This window comes from Physeter macrocephalus, chromosome 5 (genome assembly GCF_002837175.3).
Source record: "Physeter macrocephalus isolate SW-GA chromosome 5, ASM283717v5, whole genome shotgun sequence".
In the NCBI taxonomy this organism is placed as follows: Eukaryota; Metazoa; Chordata; class Mammalia; order Artiodactyla; family Physeteridae; genus Physeter; species Physeter macrocephalus.
Window position 1 is genome coordinate 67244232 of NC_041218.1, and position 14892 is coordinate 67259123.

Consider the following 14892-nt stretch of genomic DNA (forward strand, 5'->3'; position numbering starts at 1 on the left):
TTGGTAGTGTATATATGTCCCTGCCACTTTCTCACTTTGTCACAGCTTACCCTTCCCCCTCCCCATGTCCTCAAGTCCATAGCACCAAGTTTTAAATTAACAAGCTAATATGTTATCATTAAACATTTCTGGCTCACCACTACTGCTGCTACAGTAGCAAAGCACCTCCTCACATGCTCTTCTGATCCAACCACTTTCTCTGTAAAGAGATGTCTAGAACTTTCTCCCTCATCTTCCTGGGGCTTCCGGGAGCACCAGGAAACCCACGTGGCATTCGCACGGAGTGCCTGGGACAGTCCCTGCACAGTTCCTGGCTGCACTGCTGAGACGAGCTCCTCAGATCCTTCTGAGCGGGACTCCGGAGTCATCCACAGAGTCAGAGAAAGTCAGGAGACAGGCGGGGGCTGGACTCTGCAAGGGCTCCAGGAACAGGGAGGTGAAGGCCCAGGTCTGAGGCACGTGTCCTCAGGTCACAGAGCAGAAGAGGCCCAGGCAGTGCCAGGAGTCAAGGTGAGGTTGGCAGGGGACAGGCCGCCCAGGAGGAGCACCCCGGTGAGGCCCGAGGGCACCCCTCAAAAGAAAACCTGTCCGTGGTCCCTTTCTGTCACCCCTGCCCACACTCCTGTCAGCAGCCAGACCCCAGTCATCATGCCCCTGCTCGAGATGAGTGAGCTCCGCAAGCCTGAGGCAGACCTTCAGGACCCAGTGGAGCCCCAGCTGTTCGGGGCTGAGGGGGAGGAGGCCGCATCCCCTTCCTCCTCCTCCTCCTCCTCTTCTTACTCTGTCCTGTTCCTGGGCACCCTGGAGGAGGTGGCTGATGCTGGGGAACCCAGTCCCCCCAGAGCCCCTCGTCCACTGCCCTGGCCACCACTCCATGGAGCCAATCTGAAGACAACGGCCTCAGCACCCAAGATGAGGAAGGGCCGAGCACCTGGCATGACCAGGAAGATGCCGAGTCCTTGCTCCAAGATGCACTACATCTGAAGGTGGCTGACCTGGTAGGGTTCCTGCTCCTCAAGTATCGCACAAAGGAGCCTACCACAAAGGCAGAAATGCTGACTATCCTCAAAGATTACCCGGACCACTTCCCCATGGTCTTCAGCTGAGCCTCCGAGTGCATGCAGCTGGTCTTTGGCCTCGCCGTGAAGGAAGCAGACCCCAGCAATCACTCCTATGTCCTCGTCCCCTCCCTGGGCCTCACCTACGATGGGATGCTGAGTGACAGGCAGAGCATGCCCAAGACCGGCCTCCTGGTGTTGCTCCTGGGCCTGATCCTCCTAGAGGATGACTTTGTTGCCCCTGAGGAGGAGGTCTGGGGAGCACTTAGCAAGATGGGTGTGTGTGCCAGGAGGTAGCACTGCACCTGTGGGGAGCCCAGGGAGCTCCTCACCAAAGTGTGGGTGCAGGAGGGCTACCTGGAGTACCGGCAGGTGCCCCACAGCGACCCCGCCCGCTACGAGTTCTTGTGGGGTCCCCGGGCCCATGCAGAGACCAGCAAGGGGCAGGTTCTGGACTATCTGCTCAGGGTCAATAGCTTGGATCCCCGGTCCTTCCCATCCCTGTGTGCAGAGGCTGTGAGCGATGAGGAAGAGGGAGCCTGAGGCAGAGCAGCAGCCAGGCTCCTTCCAAGCCCACGTCCAGCAGCTTCTCCTGTGGGGCAGGAAGGGAGGCTGATCCTTCACTCTGAATTTGAAGAGGGAACAGTCAGCCTTCTTAGTAGTGAGGGCCCGGGCAAGTTGGGGGAACATGGTGTGTAGCATCTTTGGGTTCCTGTTCTCTACGATGACATGGAAATTCATCTGTTTCCTTTAGTGATTTTTCAAATGTTGTTCTTTTTAATATAAGATTTTTTAAAATGCCAATACATTTTATTTTTTATACAATTTTTAAAGGTTACATTCCATTTATAGCTATTACCAAATATTGGCTATATTCCCCATGCTGTACAATACATCCTTGCAGCTTGTCTTACACCCAATAGTTTGTGCCTCCCACTCCTCCATCCCTGTAGTGCACCTCCCTCATCCCTACTGAAAACCACTAGTTTGTTCTCTGTACCTTTGAGTCTGCTTCTTTTTTGTTATATTCACTAGTTTGTTGTATTTTTTAGATTCCACATGAGTGATATCGTGCAGTATTTGTCGTTCTCTGTCTGACTTATTTCACTTAGCATATTGCCCTCCAAGTCCATCCATGTTGCTGCAAAAGGCAAAAGTTTGTTCCTTTTCTATGGCTGAGTAGTAATCCATTGTACATATATAGTACCTGTTCTTTATCCATTCGTCTGTCGATGGACACTTAGGTAGCTCCATATCTTTGCAATTGTAAATAATGCTGCTATGAGCATTGGGGTGCATGGATCTTTTTGAATTAGTGGGGTTTTGGGGGGATATATACCCAGGAGGGGAATTGGTGGATCATATGGTAGTTCTGTTTTTAGTTTTTTGAGAAACCTCCATACTGTTTTCCACAGTGGCTGCACCAATCTACATTCCCCCAACAGCGTACAAGGGTTCCCTTTTCTCCACATCCTTGCCTACATTTGTTATTTGTGTTCTTTTTGATGATAGCCATTCTGACAGGTGTGAGGTGATATCTCTTTGTGGTTTTGATTTGCAGTTGTCTGATGATTAGCGATGTGGAGGATCATTTCATGTGCCTGTTGGCCATCTGCATTTTCTCTTTGGAAGAATGTCTCTTCAGTTCTTCTGCCCATGTTTTTAATTGGGATGTTTGTTTTCTTCATGTTGAGTTGTATGAGCTGTTTATACATGTTGGATATTAATCCTTTGTCAGTCATTTCAGCTGCAAATATTTTCTCCCACTCAATAGGTTGTCTTTTAGTTTTGTCAATGGTTTCCTTTGTTAGGCAAAAAAGCTTTTAAGTTTAGTTAGGTCCCATTTGTTTATTTTTGCTTTTACTTCTTTTCCTTAGGAGACAGATCCAAAAAAATATTGCTGCGATTTATATCAAAGAGTGTTCTGCCTATGTTTCCCTCTAGGAGTTTTATAGTATCCGGTCTTACATTTAGGCCTTTACTTTATTTTGTGTTTATTTTTGTATATGGTGCTAGACAATACTCTAATTTCATTCTTTTACATGTAGCTGTTCAGTTCTCTCAGCACCACTTATTGAAGAGACTGTCTTTTCTCCATTGTATACTGTATTCCTGCCTCCTTTGTTGTAGATTAATTGACCATAGGTGTGGGGGTTCATTTCTTGCTTTCTATCCTGTTCCACTGATCTATTTGTCTGTTTTTGTGCCAGTACCATACTGTTTTGACTACTGTAGCTTTGTACTGCAGTCTGAAGTCAGGGAGCATGATCCCTCCAGCTCTGTTGTTCTTTCTCAAGATTCTTTTGGCTATTCAGGGTCTTTTGTGTTTCCACAGAAAATTTAAAATTATTTGTTCAACTTCTGTGAAAAATGCCATTGGTATTTTAATAGGAATTGCATTGATTGCAGTTCTGTAGGTTGACTTGAGTAGTATGGTCATTTTAACAATATTGATGCTTCCAATTCAAGAATGCAATGTATTTTTCCATCTGTTTGTGTTGTCTTCAGTTTCTTTCATTACTCTCATAGTTTTCAGTGTACAGGTCTTTTGCCTCCTTAGGTAGGTTTATTCCTAGGTATTCTAACCTTTTGATGCGATGGTAAATGAGATTGCTTCCTTAATTTCTCTTTCTGATACTTTGTTGTTAGTGTATAAAAATGCAACAGATTCCTGCATATTAATAATAGTATTTAATAAGCTTCAGTTTCTAAGTTTGTGAATGGCACTGATCACATATATTTGTACTTATCCAATTCAAGACTGAATTTTGCTATTTGTAAAATCAATTGGGAAACACTCCGTCATAGTTTGTGATCCCAAACTAGATAACACAGCACTGGAATAGGAATTTACTTGGAAATGTGAAAGTAATTAGCAGTACAATTAACGGCCACCCCGTTGTTCCTCGGGACACTATGTCATCGGCTCAGTGGTGCGTGCCCTGCTGTGGGACTGTCCTGTGCCTGCCATAGGGCAGGGTCAGGCCCCAGGCATGTGGGCCAGAGGGGAAGGGGCTGCCCTGGGGGGAGCAGGCATTGCCGGCGCCCATCATCCTGGTGAGAGGCCACCAACGGGGCCCTCAGGAAGGGAGACTGTGGGGGGATGCAGGGCCGCCGGGTGGGGTGTAGCAGAGGCACCTTGCTGGGGACTGTGGGAGGGGGCGGTGGGACCCATTGGCTCCAGTGGCCGTTAGAAGTTCCTCTCTGTGTTATCATGCTCTCTGTTCAATGGTTTCAGTCAATGTTTCTCTTTAATAAATTTCCCTGAAAGTTAAAAAAAAAAAAATTTCTAGTATAAGCCTACAGGAATCTTACGGGCTAGCACAGTTGTCTTTTCCAGTAATAAAGGAGCAAATGATAAGAGAAGAGACTTTAGCATCTTAATTTAGTAATAACATTGAAGGCATTAACTAATTTGATACAGAACCTGATCTCAAGATTTTTGTACATTCAAATACTTATAAGCTAATGAATTAATCTCTCAGTTACATTTAAAATGTCTTCTCACCATCATCACATTCACTCCTTGCTAGCTTTGAGCAATCATTAGAGTTAAGATTCAGTTAAGAAGCATTAGAGTTAGTAACTGTGAGAAAGAGAAATATTATTAATAATTCTTCTAAATGAGAACACAACTTGCTCAACCTTTGGAAGTTGTTTTTCAGTGATTATTCAATTCTATTCAGATTTTAGAAGAATTGTACTAAATCTACATAAATATTATTAAAAAAAACTCTCATCTTTTCAAACATGAATAAAAATGCGGCAGAATCTTTACATGCTTTAATGGATCATATAGACCTATTGCTTCTATGATTTATTTCCTGTCGTGGTGTTTGCTATTAATTTGAATCATGAGTAATTTATAATGCTATCATGGGCTCTGGTTTAAGATGAAAAATTTGGCACAAATATTACCTCTTCTTACTCATAAGTTTAGAACATCTTGCTGATTTCATAAAAACATAGAATGCCAGAACAAAGCAAACTAGAATCTTGTGGAAAAATTCAAAAAGCTATACAGGAAAGTCACAGTCCGAGTATGAAGTGAGTATTCAAACCAAAATAAGAAGTCAGCAGGCTTGAGGAAGAATAATGGAATGGATACCAAGAAATACAATGAATGAATGAGATGAAAATAATAAAGATATGGTGAGGAAGGGAAACACTTTTTCTTCCAAAAAGAGAAATGAAAGACAATAGACATCCCAGAGAAAATAAAGCTGCATAAGAAAAGTATGGGGGAGAATGTAAAAAATTAAAACATGACCTGATTTTGAGAAATCAGTAAATGGTGTATATTATTTCTTTCTACAATTTACTGGCCATAATTCAGTTGTGGCAAGCTGCAGTGGTAACTAGAAACTTAGATTAGCTGTATTAAAAAAAAAGTTTGATGAGCATCTAGTTCCTATCTTATAAGTTACTGTGGAATAGTAACAGTTTAAAACCTTATTTTTTATTCCATCATTCACAGATATGATATTTTGACTGCCTACTTTGCAAGATGATGGTATTACAATTTTCCCACCTCTCCTCAGTCTATCTTCCAGTTCTACCTGTACATTGTATTTTTATTGCAAGATTGGTAATATTTACATTCTATTGAATAATAATAATAAATTTTCTGTCTTTTGAATATTGGTTAATTACAAAAGTTTATAGCCCATAACAGCACTTATCTCATTATAACTATATAAATATTGTTCATTACAGAGCCACATATTATTCTATTATTATATTCTTTTTCAGTTCTACTTGCACTTCATAGAGGAGAATGTTTAATGGATTTTCATATCTAACTCTTTAACCAGTTTGAAGAGCAAAGAGAATGTTACACATCAATCAATAAATAGATAGCTAGTTGGGACTTCCCTGGTCCCACAGTGATTAAGAATCTGCCTGTCAATGCAGGGGACATGGGTTCGATCCCTGGTCCGGGAAGATCCCACATGGCACGTAGCAACTAAGCCCATAAGCCGCAACTACTGAGCCCACGAGCTGCCACTACTGAAGCCCACATGCCTAGAGCCCATGTTCTGCAACAAGAGAAGCCACCGCAATGAGAAGCCCATGCATCTCAATGACGAGTAGCCCCTGCTAGCCGCAACTAGAGAGAGCCTGTGTGCAGCAATGAAGACTCAACACAGCCAAAATAAATAAATAAATAAGTAAATAAAATTAAAAAAAAATAGCTAGCTAGATAGACAGATAGACAGACAAATAGACCCTTGGGGATCTGCAGGACTATAACAAAAGTTTTAACATTCTTGTCATCCAAGTCCGAAGGGAAGATAAAAATGATAGGGCTGGAAATATCATAGTATAGACATAGATATAGATATATAGATATAATACAAATGTATAGATATACCACAAACACACATACATGCACAAAAATATATATAATATAGCAACCACGAAAAAGTTATACAGAATACACTCAAAAACAAAATAGATAAATCTAAATGGTAATCTAAAAATGCAAATCAAACATCAAAATTTGATGGAGACAGCTAAAGCAGTGCTGAGAGGAAAATTTCTAGCACTAAATGTGTGTGTGTGTGTGTGTGTGTGTGCGCATATATATGTCATATATATACTTGTTTAGAGAGTTAGCAGATTAAAAATCTTAAGGATTACACTTTTAAATATTTTTAAATGTATCTAAGTTATATACATGTATATATGTATAGGTATTATGTATAAATGTACCTATGTATATGTATTATATAGAAATCTATATATAATACATAACAGATACATTTTAGAAATACATTAGAGAGATATCATATGATATCGCTTATATGTGGAATTTTTAAAAAAAATGATGCAAATGAACTTATTTACAAAACAGAAACAGACTCACAGACTTAGAAAATAACTTACGGTTACCAGTGGGGAAGCGGTGGGGGCTGGTGAAGGGATAGTTAGGGAGTTTGGGATTGACATGCACACACTGCTATATTTAAAATGGATAACTAACAAGGATCTACTGTATAGCTCAGGGAACTCTGCTCAATATTATGTAACAACTTAAATGGGAAAAGAATCTGAAAAAGAATAGATACATGTATGTGTATAACTAAATCACTTTGCTGTACACCTGAAACTAACACAATATTGATAATTAACTATACTCCAATATAAAATAAAAAGTTAAATATATATATGTAAAAGTATAATTCTTAAGGTTTTTAACCTAATAACTCTAAACAACAAATTTGTATAAGAATGACCTTATTTTTTGATTGGTTAGGAAAACTAAACTGATACATTCAGTTTCAAAGGCTGATTGTGTGTGATATTAATTGTTGTCCTGATTCTTGTTGCCTTGTGAATGTTTAAAATGTCCTAGGTCTTTTCATGGAACTGCAGTAATGGAGATACATTGTAAGTTGAGATTTCATGCATGAAAAGGGTCTATCTACCAAAAACCATTTAACCAAACCTCTTTCTCTATATTCTTTATGCCATCATCATCTTTCTCCTACCATCATTTTAGTCATTGATGGCTATGGATTCCGCCAAGAACAACAATTCAACAAATTGGACACAGAAGCCACTAAGCTCAGAGAATTCAAATGAGTGTACTATTAACTAGAGCATTAAGAACATGAAGACATTCTCAGGACCATGAAGCAAGCCCAATTAGAGTATAATGGAGGAAAGCAATGGATAAAACCTCGGTGCTTACAAACTAACATTGACTATCACCACTGTGTATCCTGGAATAAAAATTTGATCCTAGAAAAAACGGAAGAATCTGAATAAAGTCTGTAGTTTTTTTAATAGTAAAGTACCAATGCTAATTGCTCTTTTTGACATATGTGCCTTGGTTAGGTACGATGTCAATATAAAGGGAAAATGAATGAGGAACATTCAGGAACTGTCTGTACTTTCTTTGTAACTTTTTTACAAGTCTAAAATATTCCACAATGTAAAGTGTATTAATAAAAAATTAACATTGAAATCTTGTGTACAAAGACTTAGTAGTAATGGCTTTGAAGCATGAAGTCATTTTAGTGAAGACTCAGAATACATAGATCAGGAGCAATTTGGATTTAAAGGACATATGCCAGAACAGACTGAACCAACTTCTTTAGTCATACTGGTTAAAGATCATCACCACTTTGTAAGTGGTAAATCCAGAATGAAATCAGAATATATCACATGTTTTAAACAATTTCACATAGATAATATAGTACATTAATTTAATGTCAGATTAGTAAATACTCTGAAGTCGCCTATGTTTGCCATATGCACTAGAAATGGATACAAAGAATCTTCAAAATTCCCACAAAAAAGGCACATTTGTATGCTAATATGAAGAAGGTTAAGGAAAACTCTGTAGAATACTTTTATTAAATGTAGACTGTCTTTAATCTCTGAAGTGAAGTGTAAAGAATATGAAGCCCGTCTGGCAGGCCAAGTAGTTTAGATTAAGTTTTACCTGCAGTCTAAATTCAATTTTCCTCCAGGCTGAATAAAGTCCCATAAAGGTGAAATCTCTTCAAGTCACTTACCATATTTTTTTTAAGGCACAGATTACAGCTCCTTTCAGGAAAAAAAAAAATCATGAGTCCAGAAAAGCAAGCCTTGGGTTCCTTGCACTGATGTTTTCCTATAAAACACAAAAATGTGAGATGGCTGGTCATTGTCCAGCCACTGTCGATAAACCTGTTATTGCTTCTATGTCCTCAGTATGCTGTTAGAAAGTACCTACAATGTGATTCAAAAGTTAGAAAACATGAAATTGTGGCCAAGTAGTATTTGGCGTTATTCTGTTCCTTCAGGGGATTGGAAGGTAAGCAAAATTAGTACCAGCCTACAACATCCTTGCCCATTACAGTGTGAATTTGTGGAGGATTGTTCCCTGTGTATTTTGAGGGGTCAGCTCATAGCTCTGAGTTAACATTTTTTAAATTCTAGACAATTACAGGAAGTAGAAATAATGAGAAAAAGATGATTACAATTAAAAAAAAAAGGCTAGGTATTCAATTTTGTTTTCTTTATAATAAAATGTAAAAGAAACTCCAGAGTAAATGCTGTAAAATATTAGAACTAATTAGCATAGGTAGATATCATACAAATTGAGATAATTTGCATTTAGAGACTAATTTTTCTCCCCTAATTACAGCAGATTCTACTACATAAAGAATGAGTAAAATAAAGAACTAGTCTTGGCTGGAATGTATTCCATCAATAATACTTATTGGAACTAAGCATGCTATTTAGAAGCCTTCTCAGGAAGAGTCAACCCTACACATTATACTTATGTCTTTAGATCAGGTTACTATGATGAACAAGTATAAGAGGGTCAACAATGACTTTATGAACATGCAGTTTTATAGAGGCACATGCTCTATACCTCTGATATGAAAGAGATTTGCATATATCTAGAATCATTAAGGTTGCATTCTTCAAAACATCTATGCAGAAATATTAGACCAGAGTTTTCCATAGGAAAAGCTAATGTAAATTTCAGAGTTTTTTTTTTTTTTTAACTGTAATTATTTTTTCTCGGACTGTTTTTCAGTGAGAAAAACGATCTTCTATGTACTTGTACACCTTGATTTGAATACGCAATAGAGACATATCTTAATGCTAATATTGGGTCAAGGATAACAATGCTTAGAGTGAAAGAGATGTATTAAACCACATCCTACATATAATTTGAACCACAGTAAATGAATGCACTGTCTAATATGTATTAGTTATAACCATTCACCAGGAGCTAAGTACAAAATGACAAAAAGGAATCAACTAAAATTTCTACTATAACGCATTCCATTATAATTGAGAAACATATTTTGCGTCATCATTTTTTTAACATTTAAGAAAGTAAATTCATTCTTCAAGCCATAATTCCTGGGTTATTCTTATATATAATGCATATAGCCTACTTGCATAGTAATTGTAAGAATGATGAATATGTTTACTTCTTTCTCTCATGCTCATAAATACCTTCCTTCTTTTCTTTTGGACTTCCTCTTTCTTTAGGTTCAAACTAATAGATCTTTCCTATTCCTTCCTGTGCACTACTTTAATTCAGTTTTGAATTGCTCAGATATCTTGGTCTTTAGAGAAAATATTGAAATTTGTAAAAGATCATGTCTATTACACAGTGGTGAACCAATTGCAGACTGCAAAGTATATGCTGACAGCTCCCAAGGGAAGGAGGAAGTAACTTGATACTATCTGGATGGAGGACAAGACAAAACAAATCAAGAAGAATGGCAAACCCACGCAGGCATAAAGAACACCAATCAGTGATCAGAAGTGGAGACTTGGAATCAGGACCCAGGCAAGTTGGACACAAAGGGAGGCACTATGAAGCATTAGTTTTCTTGTCAATTAAAAATAGCAATATTGTCTATCTCATTAGTTTATTACAGGCATAAAGTGAGATGACCTTTTAAAAACTCTTAGCACAATATTTGTGTGGCACATACTAACCCTCTGATAGTAGCCAACAATTAGTTAAGAGTAGCAACCATGTTAAGGCAGACAAGAACTGACCCATTCAGTAGCAAAACTGATCCTAGGATTATTTTCTGCACCTTTTAAAAAAATCTAGTTGATTGGAATATTCCCTCTCTAGTCCGTTGACACAAAATGACTATCATTTCCATGTCATTATTGATTATATTTTCCTCCAGACCCAAGGCTTTGAAATATCAATACCTTGATAACTCTAAAGCTTCTCTCTCCAGCTTTGATATTCCTTCTGGAATATATATTCAATTTCCTACTTAGTTTATCCACTTGGGTGTATATAGACTTTCAGGTGGTCCCCAAGATCCTCACATCCTGGCTTTCATGCCCTTGTAGAATCCCCTCCCCTTGAGTGTGGGCAGGGCTGTGACTTGAATATGGCACATCACTCTTGTGATTATGTTACATTATGTAAGACTAGCTGATTGCTCTAGAGTCTTGCTCTCCTCGCTGATTTTAAAGAAGCAAGATTCCATAACTTCTAAGGCTGCAAGGAAAGGAAGTCTGCCAACAATCTGAGTGAGCTTGGAAGCAGATCCTTCCCCAGTCAAGCTGCCAGATGAGAACCCAGATGGCTCACAGCTTATTTCCAGGCTTGCAGAGAATCCAGCTAAGTCACAGCAAGACACTCCAATCCCACAGAAACTGTGAAAAAATACATTTGGGCTGTTTTAAGTCACTAAGTTTGTGATGATTTGTCATGCAGCATAGAAAATAAATACAGTGATCTAAGAGGCATCTTCTCATACATTTATCCTGTCCAAAATAGAGTGTTGATCCCTTTGCCATTCAAAACAGCTTCTCTTCTAATGTTCCATAACTAAGGTAATGGCCCCACCATTTACCCAGCTGGTCAGGTAAAACCTCTTAGAAACATTCTTGATGCCTTTGTTCCTCTTGGACTCAAAATCCTATCAGCCTTAATTATGTCCTGAGGAGGAATACTACTTCTTATAGTCATTTGGTTCCATCCATCATGAATTCTAGCCTGGGCTACTGTAATAGCTTCTTTTCTTCAATTCTTAACCCTCTAGAGTCTATTTCCACACAACAGCCAGAGAAGTTCTTTAACAGGTAAATAATTTATCAATTCCCTGCTCTTAAGCCTTCTAACCGTACCTATGACACTTGGAACAAAACCCAAAGCATTTATATAACTTGTGGTCCCAAATGATCTAGCCCATGGATAACTCTCATCTCATAGCCTGCCTTTCCTTCCCTCATTCGTTTTCATCCAGCCACACTGATCTTCTTGCCAATTCCTGAACACTCCAAGCAAATTCTCTATGATAGTCCTTTAATTGTCCTTTCTGTCTGAAATGATGTTTACCTTAAATATTCTCACAACTTGTTTTCTTTTTTATTCAAACTTCTACTCACATGTTATCTCCTCATACTGGCCTTTTATAAATAACCTATCTAAGGTATAAAACTGCATGACTCCCGTTTCACTTATCTTACTAAAACTATCATTATCATTTGTTTATCCATTTATATTCTCTCTTCTCAGTAGAATATAAGTAACACAAAGCTAGGTAACTTGTTGGGTTTGTCCATTTCTGTATTCTAGAACACTATATGGCACAAGGTAAGCAGCTGATAAATTTGGCATAAAATTGCAGTTGAAACCATTTTGGAATCCTTTCAGAAAAGGTATTATGTCACAGTGTTTTAGAAGTTCAGATTATCTCAGAGAAAAGCACAAGAGTACATTTCACATTTTTATTGAATATTTAATGCTAGCTAATCACAAGACTACATTCTGTCTTCATCTTTTTGTATTCTGTTTTCAGAAATTATGTATGTGAGCTATCCTCATGAAGCGACGAGTATCCCAAACTGCAGCTCTTGACTTCTCTGCCAGCCACATATCCACAATCATTTGTTACTCTCTACTGTGTATCTAACACACAGAAATAAAAAATAGTGTGGCAGAAAGCTAAAATAACTTATATCACAAGTATGTTAACAGTCAGTGTAAAAGTCAGGTCTGTAATATTATCTGACAGAGGCCACAGACTGTATTCATGAGACATCTGCTTGGGGTAACTCAATCCATCATACTGCCATTGTTTGACAGTCACAGGCAAGAAATGCCTCAGAACTGCAAATGAATCTTCTCACTAACAATTCATAGCAATTTACAGAATGTTGGATTTGGCACATTTTCTTCACATATGTTCCATATGTTCCAATAAAAAGTAGCTACTTTTAATGCTGTTCATATTTTATACAAGATGATATTTGCTAACAATGTGTTAATGAGTTGAATCAAATAATTCTTCCCTCCCTTGACTGAGCCACTGCTTTGCTCCTGGAGGAATGCGTAGCTTAGATGATTGATAACAGAATCCACAACCTTTCACCCCCAAGCCACCAATTTGAACCCAGCCTAGTTGAGCAACGAGAGACATTTGTTTCCATAGGCAGCTCGTCAGAGGTTTGCATGAAATGAATGGGTAGTATATATTTGTTTAGTGGACCTGAAATGATAGTTACTCTCAATCAGAAATATATTCTGCTGTGAGTAAATGCCTAGATTATCATTATACTAATATCCTTTTCTCAAAGCCCTATAGTTAATGTTTAATAGTTGATATTCAGTTTCTGACTAGAATTTTACTCTCTGAGATAAATTTATTTTCAGTGTTTTCAATGTTCTCAGCATTAAATAGTTTTTGTTTTAGAGTTTTAATAATTAACTTAAATGTATTACGGTAACAAACCAAATATGCATGTAATAATTAAGGTTTTGCCTTAGATTCGTTTTCATTTCTCAGAAGTTGGGATGTCACCTTCTGAAAAAATTAAATAGCCTTTATATTACTTTAAGTTAATGTAATAATTAATGAATTTAAAGGTAAACTCACAGAAGAATGTCTTCTGAAGATGTTTTAAGGTAAGGGAGATTACATTTTCCTCTATTAGACTGGTGATCCAATGGATAAGTTAGAAGTGAGTCAGGCTAATTGGGCCCTCCTTTTTCCTAGAAGCTATCAAAATATATGTAATGAGAAAAAAGTTATTTTCACTTTTTAAAAAGTGAAAGTGATCTTTTAAAAGGTAATTTAAAAATGTACGCTATAAAACAGATGCATAGAGGTAGACCCCAGACACCAAGAGGTGGTAAAATGTATATGACAAATTATCTACTCCAAAGATGAAACTTATGACACATTACATACTTCCCAAATGAGTGGTCCTTTACTTGGGTATTTAAGACTCACAATTAATGTTTAACTACATAAGGGAATTTGTAGTGTCCCCTCCTGGCCTCATAATCCAACTAAGATCCCTGACTAAAGAGGGGACTCTAGAGTGATAGGTTCTCACTCCAGATAGAGACTAGTTCAATCTAATGGCTTAGAAAAGGAGTTGCCAATGCCCTAACAGTCATTTCTTGTCTGTACAATAGAAACAGATGTGTTAGCAGATCCCAGAAAAAACAACATTAGTTCAGGCTGAGTCCAGATTACGGTACTTCAGACTTTTCCTGGGGTGGCCATTAGAGGCCCTCTTCTGCAGTGGTCAGCTCTGTGATTTCACCATTTCTGTGAGTGATCAGGCAATGGAGGACCAGAGAGAATTATCTCTATAAAGGTGCCTGGGTTTCGAGGGGATGGGCACCAATCCCTAAAGCACATCAGTGATGATCAGGCAACTATGTTGGATTCAGCAGACAAAGACATTAAGGAAGCTATTTTAAATATGTTTAAAGCAGAAAAGTAAAATGTTTATTTCATTTAAATCAGAAAATAATGAGTAAGGAGAAGGAGAACCCAGGAGGGAAGTGAAAACAATAAAAAATGCCAAAGTTGAACTGAAATTCAATAATTTAAATGAAAAATTGCTGGAGATAGTGGAAGAAATTGTTAAAGAATGTAAAGACTGATTAATAGAAGTTATTCAAAAGGAACAGTGAATAAACTGAAAAATAATGAACAGAGCTGCCATGACCTGTGGGACAATATCAAACAGTATAACAACGGGACTCTCTAAAAGAAAGTAGAAGGAGACCTGGGCAGAAAAATATTTAGTGTAAATGGCAAACATTTTGCAAGTTTTTTGGGGAAGAACTTATATAAGCTCAAAGATTCAAGAAGGTCAGCAACTCCCAATAAATGTAAATATAAAAGAAACCATGAAATTCTGTTGAATTTTGTCAAGAGATTTTTCTATGAATAGTATATATATAGCAATAACAATAACTATATATGTATATATATATGTTATTTGTAAGAGTCTCCTTTGTTTGCAGTATAGAGAGTCCCTATACGTACTATAATGGTTAAGGTTGTCATTAGAGTTATTTTAAAATATAAAATATACTGTATCC

General features: G+C 37.9%; 1 pseudogene; it reads left to right on the forward strand.

The window, feature by feature from the left end:
• Nucleotides 1–663: 663 nt before the first annotated feature.
• On the forward strand, nt 664–1601 carry LOC102977932 (melanoma-associated antigen 10-like; annotated as a pseudogene).
• The last annotated feature ends 13291 nt before the right edge of the window (nt 1602–14892 follow it).